Raw genomic sequence first — 18,407 nt, 5'->3', positions numbered from 1 at the left:
TGGTGGTGTGTGTGTATGTGTTTTGTTGCTGTCTGACCATCTTGGCTCTAAGCAGCTGGTCTGGCTGATCCAGGCTTGACTGTTGGCTCCAAGTCAGAAAGACACAATCTCTTGTTCTCACCTCCCCACCGTCGCTTCAAGCTCCCCAGTGAGGAATGGGCTGCCTCATTTTTTTGTCAGTTCAAACCACATCCTGCCCATTTCCACTTTCCATAAGACAGCTCGTGACACTGGCGGTTTTAAGATGCGGCAGGCTTCTCCGTGAAGCGATAGCAGAAGACTTTTTAACAGAAGTGAAAATAATTCATCCAGTGGTTAACGTGTCAGGTCTAGGCATTGAGTTTACCCTCCACCCTTCAACTTGATCCAAACCCCTGATTCGGGGAATGAATGGCTACTCAGCCTTCTCTCACGGTCTCGACTCTTACAGCTTTCTAGACAAAAACTAAGTGCAAGGCAGGAAAGACAGAGGTGTCCCCGAGAGAGGGCTGTGTACTGTCCAGGCTTGGGCCCGAATCCAGCTGATGGCACAGTCTTCAGTAGGTGGAAGGGACCTGGGCAATCTTCTAGTCACTGTACAGATGAGGAAACGTCTTCATTTTACCACTCAGGAAAGTGAGTCCAGGGACAGACAGTGCTTTGACCAAAGAGACAGAGCCCTTTAGAGGCAGAGCCTGGACTGGTCCCTGGGTCTCAGGGCTCCTGGCTCAAGTTCATTCTAAGTAGACCAGTTGTACCCATATCTTTAATTTAAGGACTGTTGACATCACTAGAATAGGTGAATTTGTCCTGGTGACTGGTTTGGGTCCTGGTGACCAAGGCGCACTTCTCACAGCTGGAAGCTGTTTGCTGAAATCCAGGATAGGACCAGCACCAAATAGCAGATGAAGCCCGCGCTCAACTTAGCCCTGTCCCAAGCAGGGACACCAAGTGTTACAAATGTTTTGAAAGAATTTGACACTTGAAGAAGGAGAGAAAAAGAAGAGGAAGAAGCAATGGCATTATTATTTAAGTAATCATTAGAGAAAATCAGAACTCTGGGATTCTTAAACTGGTGGTGTGGAATCATTTTTATTTTTAAGCGCACGAATGCAGATACCACAATCTTTCCAGTTTTCATGGGAAACTGGGCCAAGAGAGGGGAGAGCCATGGCCTGGAGCAGGGCTGCAGAAGAAAGCCGGCCAGGAGACAGATTCAGGACCAGCCTGAGTGGCGAGCATCCCCACAGCGGGCACCCCGCGGCCCCATGCTGACCAGCGGGTGCCCAGGGCCAGTCTTTATGCTTCCATCCAGGAAGCCTGGAAGGTCCAGGCAGCGCTGACCGTAGGAAACAGCATTTTCCAAAGACACCTGCCTCACAGACTTCTGACCTTGGACAATGTTTTTCCCCAGGCTGAGGGCTCCCTTATCTTTCAAGGATACGCGGTGGCCTGTAAACGGTTAACTTATTAACTCGACTTTGGATTCTCTCTGGGGAGCCCAGGACTCCACGGCGCTCTAGCAGGCGCGCGAGTCAGGGGCAGGGGCAGGGTGGTGGGCATGAGTACCAGGAGGCCTCCCGGGCCTCTGGGAGCGGTGGGAGCCCTGAGCCTGGACTGGAGAGCTCCAGGGCAGCAGGCACTGCTGCCAACAGCCGGCGCCCGGAAGGGCCCGTCCCAGGCCGCCTGGTTCAGAGCGGCTCTGCTGCGAGCAGAGCTCCTCCACCAGTTTAACTGGTGGCCCAGATAAGAGTGCGGGCTTCTCACACGTTGCACAATCAACCGCTCTGCCAACGGAGGGAAGAGACGAGGGTTTTCCAACCCCTCTGGGCAAAACCAAACTTCCTCGGGGGCTGTCTTCTCCACCGTCTCCTCTCCATCGCCTATTTTTAGTTTCCAAGTTGGTCTGAATTAGGGGTGGCTGTATTTTTGTGTGGGGGGAGGACGGTGGCTGATTTCCCTTTCACTCATTCAACATCACCCTGGGGTCTGGCCTGGGCCTCTGGCTTCCTTTCCTGGTTCAAGATGTGTCCGGGGCTGTCGTTGAAGGGCTCAGGCCGCAGGTCCCACTTGGGATGAGTGGATGAGCTCGGCCGTGTGGCTGACAGTGAGTTCAGTGCTGCTGCGTGTTTGGTGGATTCACAAAGGCTTTTGCTCCATCAGGAAGGAATAGTCTTTCTGACAGCTGTGTCCCCAAACTACCACCCAACAACTTGCCAGTCTGGTCCTCACCCTGCCCTGAAGCTCTCGCCGTGGAAGAGTGATTGGCCTTCCCTTCAGGTGAACTCCACGAGCGCCCCTCGCTCCTGAGCAATTGCTGTTCAGTTACTTCCTCTCCGTCACAGCCCCTCTGACTGGGCGGCCAGTATAAGATGTCATGAAAGCAGCGAAGATATCAAACATGTGTTCTGACCTGATTATAAGCCAATTCAGCCACGCGATCCTGGGCTTCTGTCTTACCTGTGGAGGGACTGTACATCCCAAGGACCATCCACGGCAGGTTCTTTTTCTTTTCTTCAGCCACGCCATGCGGCTCGTGAGGATCTTAGTTCCCCAATCAGGGATGGAACCCTGGGCCAGGGCAGTGAAAGCACCAAGTCCTAACCCCTGGATCGCCAGGGAATTCCCACGGCAGGTTCTTTCTAAATTCCAAGGTAGGATAAGCCAAAGCGGTGATCACACAAGTTCTAGGGCTCAAGAAAAAAGAAAAAGGAGAGTCAAGAAGAACCCTCAAGGGACTGAGAACAGGAGAGAGAAAAGGAGAGGGAAACCGGAGTGGGGGGGCGTGCGGAGGTGCCACCGAGGTTTGCACAGGGGCGGCCCCCAGCCCAGGGTCTGCTCAGCCTGATGCTGCAGCTCCTGGTGCAGAGCCCCCAGCCCAGGGTCTGCTCAGCCTGATGCTGCAGCTCCTGGTGCAGAGCAGCCCGGGGACGCTGAGACCGAGGAGAGCCGGCCGGCCAGGGCGTGGACCCCCGGGGCCCTCTTCTCCACTAGGTCTGCTGAGGGCACTGCCGGCGTTGCCCCAGGACTGGGTGGAGAGGAATGACCGGCTCGGAGGACCCGAAGTCCCCTGCTCTTTGCTCCTCTGTGCTCAGCTATGAGGGACTGACAGCCGGCCTCCGTGCCATAGGGCAGGGGGACCGCTGCAGCCTGAGCCCGTGGTCCCCTCACCTCTGCTCCCTGACATCAGGGGGAGGCTCACTGAAGCTCCAAGTCCCTAATTAAACTGGGTCCGACAGTTACGTGGCACATTCAAGGACGTTGAAGCCCCAACTGGAATAAAGGCCCTGAGGAGCGGAGGATGCTTTAAAACGTCCATGGGGTGCGTGCACGTGTGAACTAAACATCGCACTCACGCTGTCCCTGCAGCTCACCCGGGGCCACAGGTGAGCCAACTAGTGTCCCTGACTGCCTGCTGCAGCCTCTCTGCACGCGTCACCTGATTCTCGTTCTTTCCTGGGCCTGGAGCCCTGGGGAGCAGAGGGACCCGCCCTCTTCCCACACTGTACAGAGCGCCTTCTGTGTTTTGCCACTGCCGAATTTACACAGATGTGGTCCAGCAAGGCACGTCCCCAGTGTGATCCCCGGGCTCTGCTGCGCGCATCCAATCCCTAGCACCATCCCCCAATCCACCTTTCTCGTCTCACCGCCTCTCCCCCTCCACCAGTTGCTCACCAGTCATTTGAAACTGTCTTTGGTGACAGAGACTCTGAGTGCCAGTGGTTTATCTGCTGTGCATGATTCCAAGAATTCAAGTGGGAAAGAAAGGTCGAGGGAGAGAGGCTGGTCATGAAAGTTCACGGATAACTTGTCCAAGGTCCCCTGGAAGCCCTGGGACTGGAAGCGAAGCACAAGCACCTCTTCATCGTTCTGGGGTCCCTCTATCATCATGACATCTTTTTCTGTCCAGTGTTCGTGGCTCCTCTGGGGGTGTTTTGCCTGCCCTGCGTCTCCACTCCTCACCATGGCTCCTGACACCCCCAGAGCTTGCTCGCCTGTGCCCACCTGGGAAGCCACAGCTTCTTGTCACACCGCACGGTGGGCGAGTGGATGGACATCTGCTGTGTAAACAGATCCTCCTAGGGTGTGGAGGTGGGAGGCAAAGAATCTCCTCGTTTCAGATCAGCTCAGCTGTAATGAAGAGGCGCTGACAGATAGATAAGAAAAGCCCAGCCTTTTCTGTTGGGCATTGCAGTTTATGCTGCGCAAAGTTGTCTGTGCCCACGATGAAAGCTGGAAGGAGGACAGTGTCACAGATGGGAATGCGGACGTGGCGGGAGACTTCGTGTGCCTGCGTGCATGTGTGTGCATGTAGGTGTGCGTGTGCGTGCGTGTGAATACTCCAGGAAGAAGGAGAAGGGAGCAGCCCCACGTGGCTGGAGAGGGCCGGAGCCAATTATTTCGAAAGACCCTGGGTGGTGATCTGGAGGGGACAGGAGACAAAGTTCTTCTGAGCAGGACCCCAAGGCTAAGAATAAAAAAGGAGAAACCCTTTCGGCTTGGACTAGAGCCTGGTTCAGGAAGGCTCCTTTGGATTCCTTGGGACCCCAATGGGGTTAGAAAAGACCTTGTTTTTTAAAATAGAATTTGGAGAAAATCCCCTATTGCATGAAAAGGGTCAGAAGAATCAGGTAGTCCTCTGAGTGGGGCAAATCCAGGCCCGCTTCAGCAGAGACACGGCGGCGGCTTTGGGAGCCTCCTGACGAGGGAAGAACGGAGTCTCTCCACCTCCTGAGGGGCACGGCTGCTGGTTGAGAGATCCCGGGGGACCCCTGAAATGAAGAGAATCTTCCTTCCAATGGGTTACTTCCCTTTGATATCAGCTGGGAAGCATTTTCTAAGTGGACCAACACAGTAAAAAGACAGAGGATGCCTGAGGTCAAGACCAGTGAAGGAAGCCTTTAGCTGGGGAGAAGTGAGCGGGCTAGGGGGTCACACCCTGCTTTCCAGCACCTCCAGTGCGCCCTAAGGTGAAATTACTGGACCATGTTCCCTCTGCTTGTTTCCCCATGTGTGGCAGGAGAGGGTGGGGATGCTGGGAGCATGGTGGGGTGGGAACAGGCTAGTTGAACAAGTCTGGGTGCTTATTTCAGGTCCCCTAACCTGGATCCCTGCGGTTAAGGCTCCTTCTAGCACAAGTTTGACCAGAGCCCCAGAGAGCGCTCTGCACAGAGATGGTACTCACCAAGTGTGTGTGAGTGATGGTCCCCCAGATCAACTCGCTGCTTTTCCTTCTGGTATTTGGGATATAAAAAAAGAGGTTTTTGAGGTTTTTTTCTTTTTGCCTGGAATATGCCACCAAGGTCAGGTTTCAAAAGTTACAGGAAATTGAGAACTAACAGGGCTTTCAAAGGGCCTGGAGGAAAAGATACTAGATTCATCCTGGTGTGACTATTTGACCCAGTCAGCTCCCCCATCTCTGTAGAGCAGGGGTCTATGGGACCACATAGATGACAGGATGAGGCCCCGGCATTCAAGAATTTGCAGTCCTGCTGGGGAACCAGGTGAACGTGTTTGGAAATATTAGAGGACAACTGAGGCCACGAGCACAGGAGAAATCCAGGAGGAGGGACTGCTGCGTAGGTGTCTTCAGGGAAGGATTCACAAGGCTGGGGGGGTGTGTGTAATTCGGCCCCAGAAGGATGAGGATGGTCTAGGTAATGGACAGGAGGGGGAAGGAATTCTAGAAGGTGTATGTATGTATCAGTGTGTGATAGTGTGTGTGTACGTGTGTCAGAACAAATACAAGTTTGGAAGCAGGGTGAACTGGGGACATTGGCTAAGAAGAGTGGTTAACATTGTTTGAGCTTCCCACCTGCCAGGTGACACGTTTACCCACGTTATCCCACCCCATCGTTACAACAGCCCTGAGAGTTGATTATCGTGTTCGTTTTGCAGATGAGAAAACCAAGGTTCAAAGAGGCTTGGGCCACGGGGTTCCTAAGGGAAAGAAATAGAATGCAAGCTCACATCTATCTCCAAACCTTTGTTCTTAATCACACCGCTCGTGAGACCTGCCTGTTGGAAGTGGAGGGTGTAGAGTTGAGTGGGGAGACGTGGGGGAAGGAGGGGTCCATGTGGACACTGGTGACAGGAGAGGAAACAGAAGAGCCCAGTCTTACTTCAGGAGGCCACAGGAAGTTGTGGCCAGTCTTTGAGCACCAGAGAGATGTGGATAATGGTGTGTTTAGAACACGTGAACGGCAGGGTGGGGGGTGGATTTGCTGGAAGATGCCAGAGGGCAGAGAGAACACTTAGAAGGCACTGTGGCCCCAAACCGAGGTGGAGAGGGTAGCAAAAGAGAGGCAAGGGCCGAGCAGAAAGGCATCTCAGGGCTTCCCTGGTGGCGCAGTGGTTGAGAGTCTGCCTGCCGATGCAGGGGACACAAGTTCGTGACCCGGTCCAGGAAGATCCCACATGCTGTGGAGCGGCTGGGCCTGTGAGCCATGGCCGTCCATGAGCCTGCGCGTCCAGAGCCTGTGCTCCGCAACGGGAGAGGCCACAACAGTGAGAGGCCCACATACCGCAAAAAAAAAAAAAAAAAAAAAAGGCATCTCAGAAGGAAACAGAACTCGGCCATAGAAGAGGCCTTGGGCGGAGGAAAGTGCCTGGAGAGGTGACACCACGAGCAGAAAGGAAGCTTTCTGGAGGGGAGGCCCCCAGGAGGTGAGAAATGACTTCAGGCCACATCTCCCAAAGTGTGTTCTGCGTCCCCTGCAAGGAAGGACCTACCCCTGGTTGAACTTCAGGAGCCCTGGGTGGAACAAAGTAAAGGGTCTTCATCATGGAACTTCTCATAGCCTTTGATAAACCAATGTGGCTCGACAAGAGGGGAATGTAAAATGTGGTATTTCTCAAACTTATTTGACTTATTTCTCAAAGTGTGGAGCTGGTGTTCCACAGAATACTCTTTGGGAAACGTGGGTAACATACCAACCTGGAAATTCGGGTGCAGAGCCAAGGCTCTTGTTACGCTGACCTATTAAGTTTTCTTGTTTGTTCTGTTTTCTTAATCGCGCTTTGTCCCCTTCTAGAAGCTGGGATTCTCTTCCCTTGAATCTGCAGCTCAGGGAGCCTTGGGGTCGTGGGGTTGCTCGCCGTGTGACTGGAGAGCAGGCAGGAGTGGTCCCACCTGGGCAACGGCCCTTCTCTAGGCTTCCTGAGGACGGGGGTGACCTTACCCTGCGTGGCAAGCCCGTGCCAACCTTGGGAAGGGCTCTCCCCAGCTCCCCACCACATCTGTGTGCTGGTAGATGTGGGAGAGCCCTGCTCTGTCCAAATATCATTCTGCCTCAGGGGAGATAACCAACAGGGACTTTAGAACAGCCTGGGGGCTACGGCCAGATCGCAGTAAAAATAATCATCTGACTTCTTTGCTATAGAAGAGAGTTCAGAATAAGAAGAATCTTGGATTCCATCCAAGTGGTGTTAGTTACAAAGGAGCCAGAAGAACCGCAGGAGAAGATCTCACTGGTGCGGCAGTTCTGGGCCCTCGGGGACTGGACGATGGTGAAACCGGGGAGTATTTAGGGAGCAGGATGCGTCTGTCGGCATCCTTACTGGTTGCACAGCGCCCCATGGCGAGTCCCCACTGGGGACAGAAGGATTGGCTCCAGGGACGATTCAGCAGGTTGGGAATCTGGAGACCAGATCTCCTAACCCCAGTCCAGCCACCGATGGGCTGGCTGACCCCAGGGCAAATCACTTTGTGTGGTTTCCTCATTTGGAAAGAAAAAAAAAAAGAGATAAAATCTGATCTACCTCCCAGAGATTCGGGGTGGTTTCTGTTTTGCTTTTTTGCGAAGAGCAACTAATAAAAATGATACCAAACTCCTCTGAAAATAAATACAGGCTCTATGCGTTTCTAGCAATAATAGCACGTATTCTCCTTGGGATCGTGGCTCAACTTACCACGATAAAATCACTGATAAATTTCTAAAAAGTCACCCCTTTGTGCACATACCTTCTCCATAGAAAATGGTTTTCTGTTAGAAAAAGTTAAAGGACACTCCAGGCCTTTCATTTGGGGTTTATGTATTTCTTTTCCCTCGTTGAATAACACTCTCTTTCTCCAGGTTTCATTTTGGTCATATTTCAGAAATGGCTGAATTTCAGATTCTGAACACCCGCGCACGGGAGGGCGAATTGAGAAAAAATAATGCGATTAGCAGATAAGTAAACATTTTAATTGAGACTCAAACTGTAGAAGTACTTTGGGCAGTATGGAATTACATGTTTCCATATTCTTTGTTGATTTGCATGAAGCCGAAACCCAGAAGGTTATATTAAACGTAATCACCTAACTCCATGGGGCCTGGAGAGTGTTTTTCATGTGGCAATTTAAAGGCGAGTGATTGTGCAAAACACAATGGCACAAAGGAGTGTTTCTGCTGCTTTTGTTTCTTTCAGAAAGGAAATTAGCTCTGGGGGAGGGCAGAAAAGTACCATATTTCAGACCCCTACCCTGTAAAAGGGAAATACCTTGAGGGACCTCACTGATCCCTTAGGAAAGGTGGATTTGAGTCTTAACACGGAATGAGGTCTTAATGCAGGTTTTATGTTTTGAGAACCAGGTCTCTGGCTCTTAGGAGTGCTTCTAAGTTGAAAACTTTACTGTATTTGATTTTTTTTTCTTTTTGCATTTAATACATATTTCATAGACTTCTGTCTTAAAAGATTTCTGATTGATTGGCCGCAGGGAGCCAGCTCTCTTATCTAACTGGACTAAGTTCCCACCTTCTCTCCAAAAACCCGGAACATCCAGGAAGGCCAAACAGATCGTGGAAGAAGTTGCTCGGTTCTTTCTCCTCTGACGTCATGAGTTACTGAGTGGTAACTGGAAAGTGCTCACCCAGTTCCTCTCTCCTTTCTCCACTGGATGCTAAGTGGGCTCACCATCATAAAGCAAGCGTGTGGTTTACTGGGCCTCGCAGCCTTCCCTTCCTCGCTCAGCTGGAAGTGTCTGAGAGCAGAGGCATAGCGCCCTGTAGTCGTAATAGCTAATCGTAGACCCAAGGCCACTCAGTCCCAGAACGTCAGCCTTTACCTCACTTGTAATTTTCCTTATGTCAGTTTGGACCCCTTAGAGTTGCCCTGTCCAACACATAGCTACTAGCCACATGTGGCTATTTAAATTTAAACGAAATAAAATTAAATGAAATTTAAAATTTAGTTCCTTGGTCACACTAGATGCATTTCAGGTGCTCAAGGTGGCTGCTGTATCGGACAGTTCAGATATAGGACATTTCTGTCATCACAGAAAGTTCTGTTGAATGGCGCTGCCTCAGACATTAGCCAGAGAGGGACTTCATCTTTGCTGAATTTTAAGAAACTGAGACCCAAAGAGGTTAAATGACTTTTCCAAGGATTCCCAGGAATTTACGAAAAATATATTTCTTGGCTCTTTTGGAATCCTGAGGATATCCTATATTTCGATCTTGATTTTTAACATTTCTACATCAAATGCATATTTGATTTTTGCAAGCAAAGGAATCTAATATAATGATGGTCTTGCGGTATAAAAACACTGATTCTTTTTGGAGATGCTCAATCAACCTGTTATAGTTAATTATGTCTAAATTATTTTTCCTGCTTTTAGTGACCTGTGAATTTCACAAGAAAAAGGAAGTCTGGATTAATTTTTGGAGAAACATTGCTTTATTTATTCCCTATCCTAGATTGTGTTAGTAATATTGTTATGCTACTAAAGACACTCGGAAAACTGGAATCAATTACATGAGAAGGCCGGGGAGTCACAGGACCCATCATTGTAACATCCACGGTCAGTTAGCATCATTGGTCAGACTCAGGGTGGGAAGACAGTGCTAGAGACTTACCACACATGTGTGTCCCAAATGTTCTTCGTAGACTCTTAGCTTCACTTAGAGCCAAAACAGACAATAAATGTCTCTCTCACTCAACTGTGTCCAGGATTTATGCAGTGCCTGGTGTGAGATCTCACTGCGGACAAGAATTCACCTTGGGTGGCAGGGCTGAAGCCTTGCTCAGGTGCAGAAACCAAATGCAAAGAGCCACAGAGCACTAGAGACGGGGAGTCCAGGACTTGGGGACTCTTGAAGAAGGTCCGTCCAGAGGAGGGGCCCAGAAACTCCTCTGAGAGCCACCTTTCCTGCTAGGCTCCCTTGGATACAAGGAATTTATCCCAATGGAGATCAAAGGGGATTCTGGACCACTGTTTTAAGTTATTAATTAAGTGAAATTGATCTGCAATTATTTCAAAAGCTAACCAAACCATGGTATAGAGAGAAGATAAAAGAAAGAATCTGGGCTCACCGTAGCTCTTATTAACTTCCTCTTTGTAATGAATACCGCTCCTTGTGTTCCAGCGAGCCCTTGCCTACCCACGTGCAAAAAGGAAACACCAAAGAAAGCAGCAAGGCATCTTCTCTTGTCACAGTGAGCTGTGTTTCTCTAACTCTGGGGCTTAGACTTGTTGACGAAGACACCATAAAAGGCTGATGTGCCCCTTGGGTGTGATTTTTATCAAACAGACACCGAGTATTGGGACAGTGGAAGAACTTCTGGCCAGTGTATCTGGTGAATTACATGATAAGAATTACATCCCAGAATAGCAGACCAACTGGGGAGGACTCAGAAAACAGGAGACCAAGTCCAAGAAGAACAGATGAGGCACAGAGCACCCATCAAATACCACAGGGCGGGGCAGATAAGGGTCAGAGCCCAGAGGTTGGAGGATTAGCAAACCCAACAGTAGTATTCTGGTCTCTTGTAATTCTGCCCGGCATGGCTGAGCAAGGGCTCCCGGAGTTCTCTCATAGTCAAGAAGGAGGGTTAAAGTAGCACAGAAGGCAAGGCCTTGCTGGCAATGTCAAGAGCATCTTCCTCCTCTCAAGGCGAGCCCCCTCTCCTGCCCACACTCAGCCTGGACATGTGCTATGCGGTTTTTGGAATGGGTCTTCTAGTCCGCAGCACCCTGACCAGCCAGGGTCTAGTGCATCCATGCTCCTTGGAAATGATTATCAGTTAAACCAGATATTCTTCCTAACTCCTGATGTATTTTAATGAGGAGATGGAGAGAGAACCATCTGTAGAAAAGGCATTATCCCTGTGTGCTCTGAGGACAGAGCATGGGAAGAATCTTAAAGGCTCTGGAGTGGGAGTGAGGTGTGCACGGAAGATGCACAGGAAGCAAGATGAAATGAAACCAGAGGAAACGGCTGGGCTGCGGCTGGGAAGTAAAGGCTGAGCTTTGAAGAGGGGCAGCTCTGGCACCAGACCTTGACCCTGCAGATGATGGTCTCCCTGAATGCCGGGGCTTCTGGATCGAGGCGCGTGGGTGGCTGGGAGCTGACCGTGCGGGCTGGCGGTCGTGGGGACCCACATGACTGGGGAAGTGCAGGGGTGAGGATTATACTTTACACATGTGACACTGTGCTGAGTTTGGCCTCGAAGGCATTACTGGTGAACTCAGAAAGGGAAGTCTGATGTATTTGGAAAACTCAAACCTCAGCTCCACTACTATGAGCTGTGACGCTTTGTGAAAATAAATTGACCTCTCTGAACCCTGGTTTCTACTGTGGTAGGCTGAATGATGACACCCCCCCACACCCTCCCGAGACGTCCACATGCTAATCTCTGGAATGTATGAATATGTCACCTTATATGGTAAAACGGACTTTGCACGTGTGATTAAGTTAAGGCTCTTGAGATGGGGAGAATCCTGGGTTGTCCGGGTGGGTCCAGTGTCATCATAGGGTGCTTATGAGAGGAATGCAAGAAAGTGAGAGTGAGAGAGGGGTGTGATGAGGTTGGAATGATGCAAAGAAGGGGCCATGAGCCAAGGATGTGGGAGGCTTCTAGAAGCTGGAGAAGGCAAGGAAGTGGAGTCCCCCTAGAGCTGCCAGAAGGAACATGGCTCTGACGACACCTTGATTTTAACACAGTGGGACCTATAAAGTGCAACGATGATGGTACCCACCTCATAGGTCTGCTGCGACAGTTTAAATAAGACAGTGTATCTAAGGCACTTAACAAAGTGGATGTCAAGTAAATCGTAGATGGTTTTATCATGTGTTCTATAAAGTCATATTATGAGAGCCAGGGCTGGATCCCACTACACTGCACTAAGCCAACTTGGCGTGGTTGGAAGTGGCTGCATCTCTTAGAAATTATGGTACAGCATCTTAGGATTGCTGGAACCCAAGGAGTTGCTTCTGAGTCCTTTATCCCAGAAGGCTTTGGGGACCCACAGACGTGTGACTGAAGTCCTGCGTTCCAGCTCCACACAGCCACGATCTTGGTGGCATTTGAAGGGCTGCAGGTGCACCTAAGGCACTCAGATAATGTGACAGTGGCGAATGAAAAATGTCACCAAGCCGTGTGGCTGTGAAGTAGGCAACTGGCGGGTGTGGATTTCAGAGTAAGAACATACTCTGTGCTCGTGGACATGGGCATGGATGAATTTGGTCACGTGTGAACAGATCAGAGTGACAACAACTGTGGCTGAGGGAAGCCCAAGACCCTTCTTGGTTTCTGTCTTTGTGGAGTGTATGTACACGGCCTCCCCACGAGTAGGGGATGAGTGTGATGACATAATGACTAAATTCTGTTCGAACTTGAATTAGTTGTGGTACCACTGGGTGGAACATAGGGGAAGTAATTAGTGAAGGCAAATGGGAAAAGTCCAAAACTGGAATTTTGTTTTTAAGTAACACTGGGCAGAGAACCATTTAGGAATGAAGACAGCATATTTCCCTAGTCCCCTGCGCGCAGATCTCACTTTAAAGAAAACAATGAGAAGGTAAATTTTTTTTTTTTTTTTTTTTTGTGGTATGCAGGCCTCTCACTGCTGTGGCCTCTCCCGTTGCGGAGCACAGGCTCTGGATGCGCAGGCTCAGCGGCCATGGCTCATGGGCCCAGCCACTCCGCAGCATGTGGGATCTTCCTAGACCGGGGCACGAACCTGTGTCTCCTTCATCGGCAGGCGGACTCCCAACCACTGTGCCACCAGGGAAGCCCGAGAAGGTAAATTTTAAGTGGTGTCATGGGAAATGTTAGAAGCTAATGTTACTAATCTGAAAGCTATCGGGGCAAGGAACTATCCAGGCGGTTATGGGGTAGAGGTATTGCAGGAACTCTCCACAGACGTCTCAAATTGTTGGTCTTTGCAAATAAGGTCCACGTGCAATGTTCTCTGCAGTGTCATTGTCAAGATCGTTACTAAGTTTATAGCTAGGCATTATCAAGATGGATTCTCATGATGAGTACCTGTCTCCAAGGACCACAGTTGATTATTATCCTGGGGGTCATGTATCATTCTCTCCCTTTCTGTGTCTCTCTCAGTAAATAGAAATGAAAAGTCAAGGTTTGGGAATAATTAAGAAAATTGTTGACCTTGTAGGTAATTATAGGAATTTGCTACTTTGATTCAGCTTCCTAATATAAATCCTTACTCTGTCTTTGTAAATATTGTGGGCCGTTATTTTCCGTGGCTGCACAGCCTTTAATCGTTTGGAATAATAAATAATGTGAATTTCTATTTTGGGTGGCACCTCAGCCCCTTCACATTCACCATTTTGATCTTCACGCCGCTGCCTCAGCAGGTTGGTAGGACATGACAGGACAAACGGTGCAGTTCTGCTGAATTGAGGAGAAACCTAAGGTTCAAAGAGGTGGAATGCTTTACCCAAGCTCCTACTTCTAGCCAGCCACAATTTGAATCCAGATCTTCTGATAGCAAGTGTTCGAAGCCCACCATTAGGGCTTGAAATACTTTCATTGAACATACCGCAATCTGGTTTCCCTTCTGACCTAACAGCAGATGTTTCAAAAGTAAGAATTCTTTTGGGAAAGTCTGGAAAAGAGGGTTTGAGGTGTTGCAGGAAGGGGGACCCCTTCCAGGGCCTGCCTGAGAGTGGGCCGTTGCCTAACACTCAGAAATGAACTGTCCGAGGAGACACACGCGCTGACAAAGCAAGAGACTTTATTTGGAAGGGGTGCCTGGGCAGAGAGCAGCAGGGTGAGTGAACCCAGCAGGACTGCTCTGCCACGTGGCTCGCGGTCTCAGGTTTCATGGTAATGGGGTTCGTTTCCGGGTTGTCTCTGGCCAGTCATCTTGCTTGGCCCGTAGTTTGACTCAGGGTCCTTCCTGGTGCCGTGCACATCGCTCAGCCAAGATGGATTCCAGCGAGGAAGATCCTGGGAGTTGGTAGGACATATGGACTGGCGTGTCCTCTCTCCTTTGGACTTTTATGAAATTCTTCTGTTGGTGGTAGCTTGTTAGTTCCGCGTTCCTTACCAGGAGCTCCTGGTGTAAAGTAACTCATGCAAGTGGTTGCTTTTGTGCCTGGCCAGGACGGGCGGTTTCCGTCAGTGGTTCCCCTAACAGAGGCAGTCGGAGAGAAAGATGCTTTTCAGCCTTCCCAACTTAATTAGCATGGGGGTAGGGGAAATGGGGGCAGACAGAGGAAGAATGCATTTTACAGGCATGTTGTTCGTGTGTGGGCGCTAAAACATCCGTACACGGAGTCTAGAGTGGAGCCATTCAACGTGGTAGCCACCAGCCCCGTGCGGAGATGGAGCCCTTGAAATCTGGCTCATTTGAATTGAGATGTGCTCCAGCTGTCAATTCCACACCAATTTCAAAGACTTCATATAAAAAAGGATGGAAATGACCTCAGTCATCTTCATATTGATTATATGTTGATATATTGGGTTAAATAAAATGTTATTAAAATTAATTCCATGTACTATTTTTAATTTTTAATGCAATTACTGGAAGATGAAAAATCACAAATGTGGCTCACATTTTATTTCTGTTGGATGGCACTGGTCCAGAGGTTTCCTGTTTGGATAAGACTTGGTAGGTGAGGGTAAGTGAGGCCAGGAGTCCAGCTGGGTCTCAAAGAGGACAGAGAGTCCTACAGCTGAGGGCCAGGGGAGAGCTGGTCCACCCTGCCCTAGGGAATGGGGCCTTATTATGCAAGAACATTAAAGAAGCAGCAAGAGTTCTATGTGGCAATTTCAATGGAAACATTTTCACTCCTGAGACCTAGTTTCTTCCTAAACTCCACCCAGGGCAACATGGATTATTGCTTCCTGGAAACTCAACTAGGGGACTTGAAAGTGTCTCATATTAAAAACAGAAAAACCCAAGAAGGAGACAAATTATATTTCTAAAAACTTTTAGAACAAATGCTTGCTTGTGAGAAATAATTTTCCTATAAATATTTTATTCCTCCTTTTCTTTCTTTTGTACCCCTGGCTGAGGAGTTCCACATGGACACAGGAGATGATGTTCCCCTTGGGAGAGAAGATCAAAGCCTCCCTGGGTCTACTTGCTGTTGAATTCTCCTCACGGTCTTTGCAGCTTCTACTCCCTCCTGCTTGCTGGGCTCTGAGATGAAGTGGGCTCAAAAGTTTGGAAAAACAGAGAGAGAATGCAGGGAAAAAATCCACAGCTACGTAGCATCTAAGCCAGTTGTTTCAGACAGAAAGTTCCAAATCTTGGCTGGAAAGAGAGAAATGTTTACTTTTTTTTTGTCTGTGGGAACCTGCCCCTAAACAACCCACGTTGAAAGAGAATGTGTAGTGATATAAGTAGCAAGTTAGCCTGATTGATGTAAGATGACCCCAGAAAACAAGGAGCTTATTCAACTGGGCTTGATAAATATTTTATCAAGAAAAAAAGGAAAAAAAAAAAAGCCAAACAGACAAGACACTAGATAGAGAGTTCCTGAGGCTAAGGACTGGGTCTTAATAATTCCTAAATCCTAGAGCTCTGTCGCACACCTGTCCTAGGACTAGAGCTCAACAGACGTTTGTTGGACCACTGGATCCACTCATCAGCTTGTAGGAGAACAGTCAGAGTTCTCCAGGGGGTGAGAAAAGAAAGAAGGAAAGAACAGGCCCTGATTGCTTTGGGAGTTGCCTTTCCTTATAGATGTGGGCTCGGATATTTCAGCAGCATAGATTAAGAATGATACAGGAGCATACAACCAAGGACATACAGACAAATGACAAGTGGGGTAAGATGGGCAATGAGCTGCAGTTCTGTGGTTTTTTAATGGGAAAGAAAAAAAAAGGAATTTTAAAACAGATTTGCAACAAAAATAATACATTTCAAATTGACTAGCCTCTCATGCTTTTCTATGACAGAAGTGAGCCTGTGCGTTTAATTGAATTTTTGTGACTGTAAGGCTTTGTTTTTATTTATTTTGTTGCTGGAATGAATATTTATTACAATTATCATTACCCAATTACCTGCTGGGTCCTGGGGGGAGGGAATGTATCCTCTGCCCCTCCCCCATCCATCTTGGAGCTTCCAATAAAGTCCAGGGGGAGTGCCTAGAGGGGTAGGCAGGGCAGGAGTCTTCCAGCAGTTGCTGATGTTCCATTAAAAGGAGTTTGAAAAGGCATTTACCACCCTTCCACATGTTCAAGTTGACATTTAACTTTTAAAATTTAAATATAAATAGTTGCAAAGGATTTTCTTCCCAATGCATTGTGAATAGTATGGGAAAGAAAATTGTCCCGAAATTATCTGTGGCAGAACTTTTTTTGTATGATGTAATTTATAACCCCTTCCGTGAAGTAATTATGATTCTTGATAAAATGCTTGAGTAACTTCCAGATAGACTTTAATGGGATTAAGAAATCCTGAGAAGTTAGGCTTCCCCATTCACTATCTTAAGACACATCAGTCAGGCTCTGGGCATTCTTTGGTGGTGGGACCACTTTTTTTCCCTCTGGATTGTCTCTGACAATCCCTGAATTGAGGCCAGTTTGAAATAGAATTTTGACACACACTAATAACAAGTTTGTCTGAGAAGTTATTTTAGCAAATGACATTGTACAAATAACTTTGTTGCACCACTTTTTCATTATAGACAGTGGAATCTAAATACCATAACAATAATCATGCATAATACTCAGCATCAATTACATGAAAAAACAGGAACAAGTTATTTTTTGACCCCAGGAAGTTTTACATTTTTCCTTTTCTTCCCTAAAATTCATATTTCTACCCTCCATTTTATCCTAATACGATATGTCTTACAACTGAAAGTTTAAAATTGGTTAACCTGTCATAACTTTCTACAACGAAAGTAAACTATGAATTTTTGTGACCATAAGGCTTTACTTTTTTGTTCCTAGGTTGAATAATTGAATAATTACAATTATTATTATTACCCAACTAATAAAAATGTACAAATATATTACACATTTTGATAAACCGTTATTAAATCTAAATTTTAAATTTTATTGGAAATACAAGTGTTAATGAGATAAATGGGGCTGGTTTATCATCCTCCCCCTCCCCACCAAGAAGGACAAGTATCTATAAATAGAAATGACCTGTTACTAGAAAGAGCTAGGGTTCACCATCAAACCCATTCTTTGTTTTTTTGTTTTTTTTTTTCCGGTACGTGGGCCTCTCACCGCTGTGGCCTCTCCCGTTGCAGAGCGCAGGCTCCGGACGCACAGGCTCAGCGGCCATGGCTCACGGGCCCAGCCGCACCACGGCATGTGGGAACTTCCTGGACTGGGGCACGAACCCACGTCCCCTGCATCGGCAGGTGGACTCTCAACCACTGCGCCACCAGGGAAGCCCTCATTCTTTGTTTTTATGGATGTAAGCTTCGAGGAGAGCTGTTCACATACCAAGTACGAGGGAGTGGAAGGAGTTTTGTACAGTAATGTTACACAACTCTGGATTTCTGAGTTATATTCTGAAATCATATTAAAAAAAAAAAAAACCCATATCCTGCCAGCTTGACACATGGCCCTCTTGACTAGGTGTTCTTTCACCTTTGTTGAAAGCAACCAATTGGAGAAGTGATTTGCAAAAGGATTCGTTTCCCAGTCATTAGTGTCTAATACAGCCCAAGGATTTCACATCATACCTTTTGGTAACTGAAGGGTTTTAAATCCCCAGGACAGTGCCCAGAGGTGTGCAGGTAAATTGGCTCTCTGGAAAAAAAAAAGAAAAAGAAACAAGAGGGGGGAAAAAAGCTCTATTTTGTATCTTGTGCTCGTTTCCATGGTGTAAATACTTCCACCAGGGCCGATTTCAAGCTACCAAACTTGACTTCGCTGGAGTTGGGAAGAGACGGGCGTGATTGGCCCCCGTGGCCAGGGCAAGGGAGCCCAGCACAGGGTACAGTGCCTCACAGCCAGATTCCGGGAGGGACCTCTATGTGCGCCTCTGTTTTGTGAGCTGTGACAGAGGATTGTGAAAGGGAAGGTGGGAGATGAGAACTGGCCTGACCTCAGGACAGAGCATCCCTGCGATGCCAAGAACGTTGATTCCTTTAAACACTTCAAGCTTGCTTACCCCTTGCAAATGTGGTGCCCCAAGGCTCCATGTGCAGCCGTTTGAAGACCACTGATTGAGAAGAGAAGCAAGGGCCTGGGAGGCAGCCGGACCACAAGCTCAAATCCTGCCT

General features: G+C 48.3%; 1 long non-coding RNA gene across 1 annotated transcript in view; it reads left to right on the top strand.

Moving 5' to 3' along the window:
• Positions 1-18,407, top strand: part of LOC307197415 — a 154,881-nt gene that overhangs the window by 97,742 nt on the left and 38,732 nt on the right. Inside the window, exon 3 of the long non-coding RNA XR_013831402.1 lies at positions 12,798-12,984. This is a non-coding gene — a long non-coding RNA (uncharacterized lncRNA). The remainder of the gene's footprint in view (positions 1-12,797; positions 12,985-18,407) is intronic.

Source organism: Stenella coeruleoalba (genome assembly GCF_951394435.1).
Source record: "Stenella coeruleoalba genome assembly, chromosome: 14".
NCBI classification, from domain to species: Eukaryota; Metazoa; Chordata; class Mammalia; order Artiodactyla; family Delphinidae; genus Stenella; species Stenella coeruleoalba.
The sequence above is the reverse complement of the archived record's forward strand: the minus strand, read 5'-3'. Positions and strand labels throughout refer to the sequence as shown.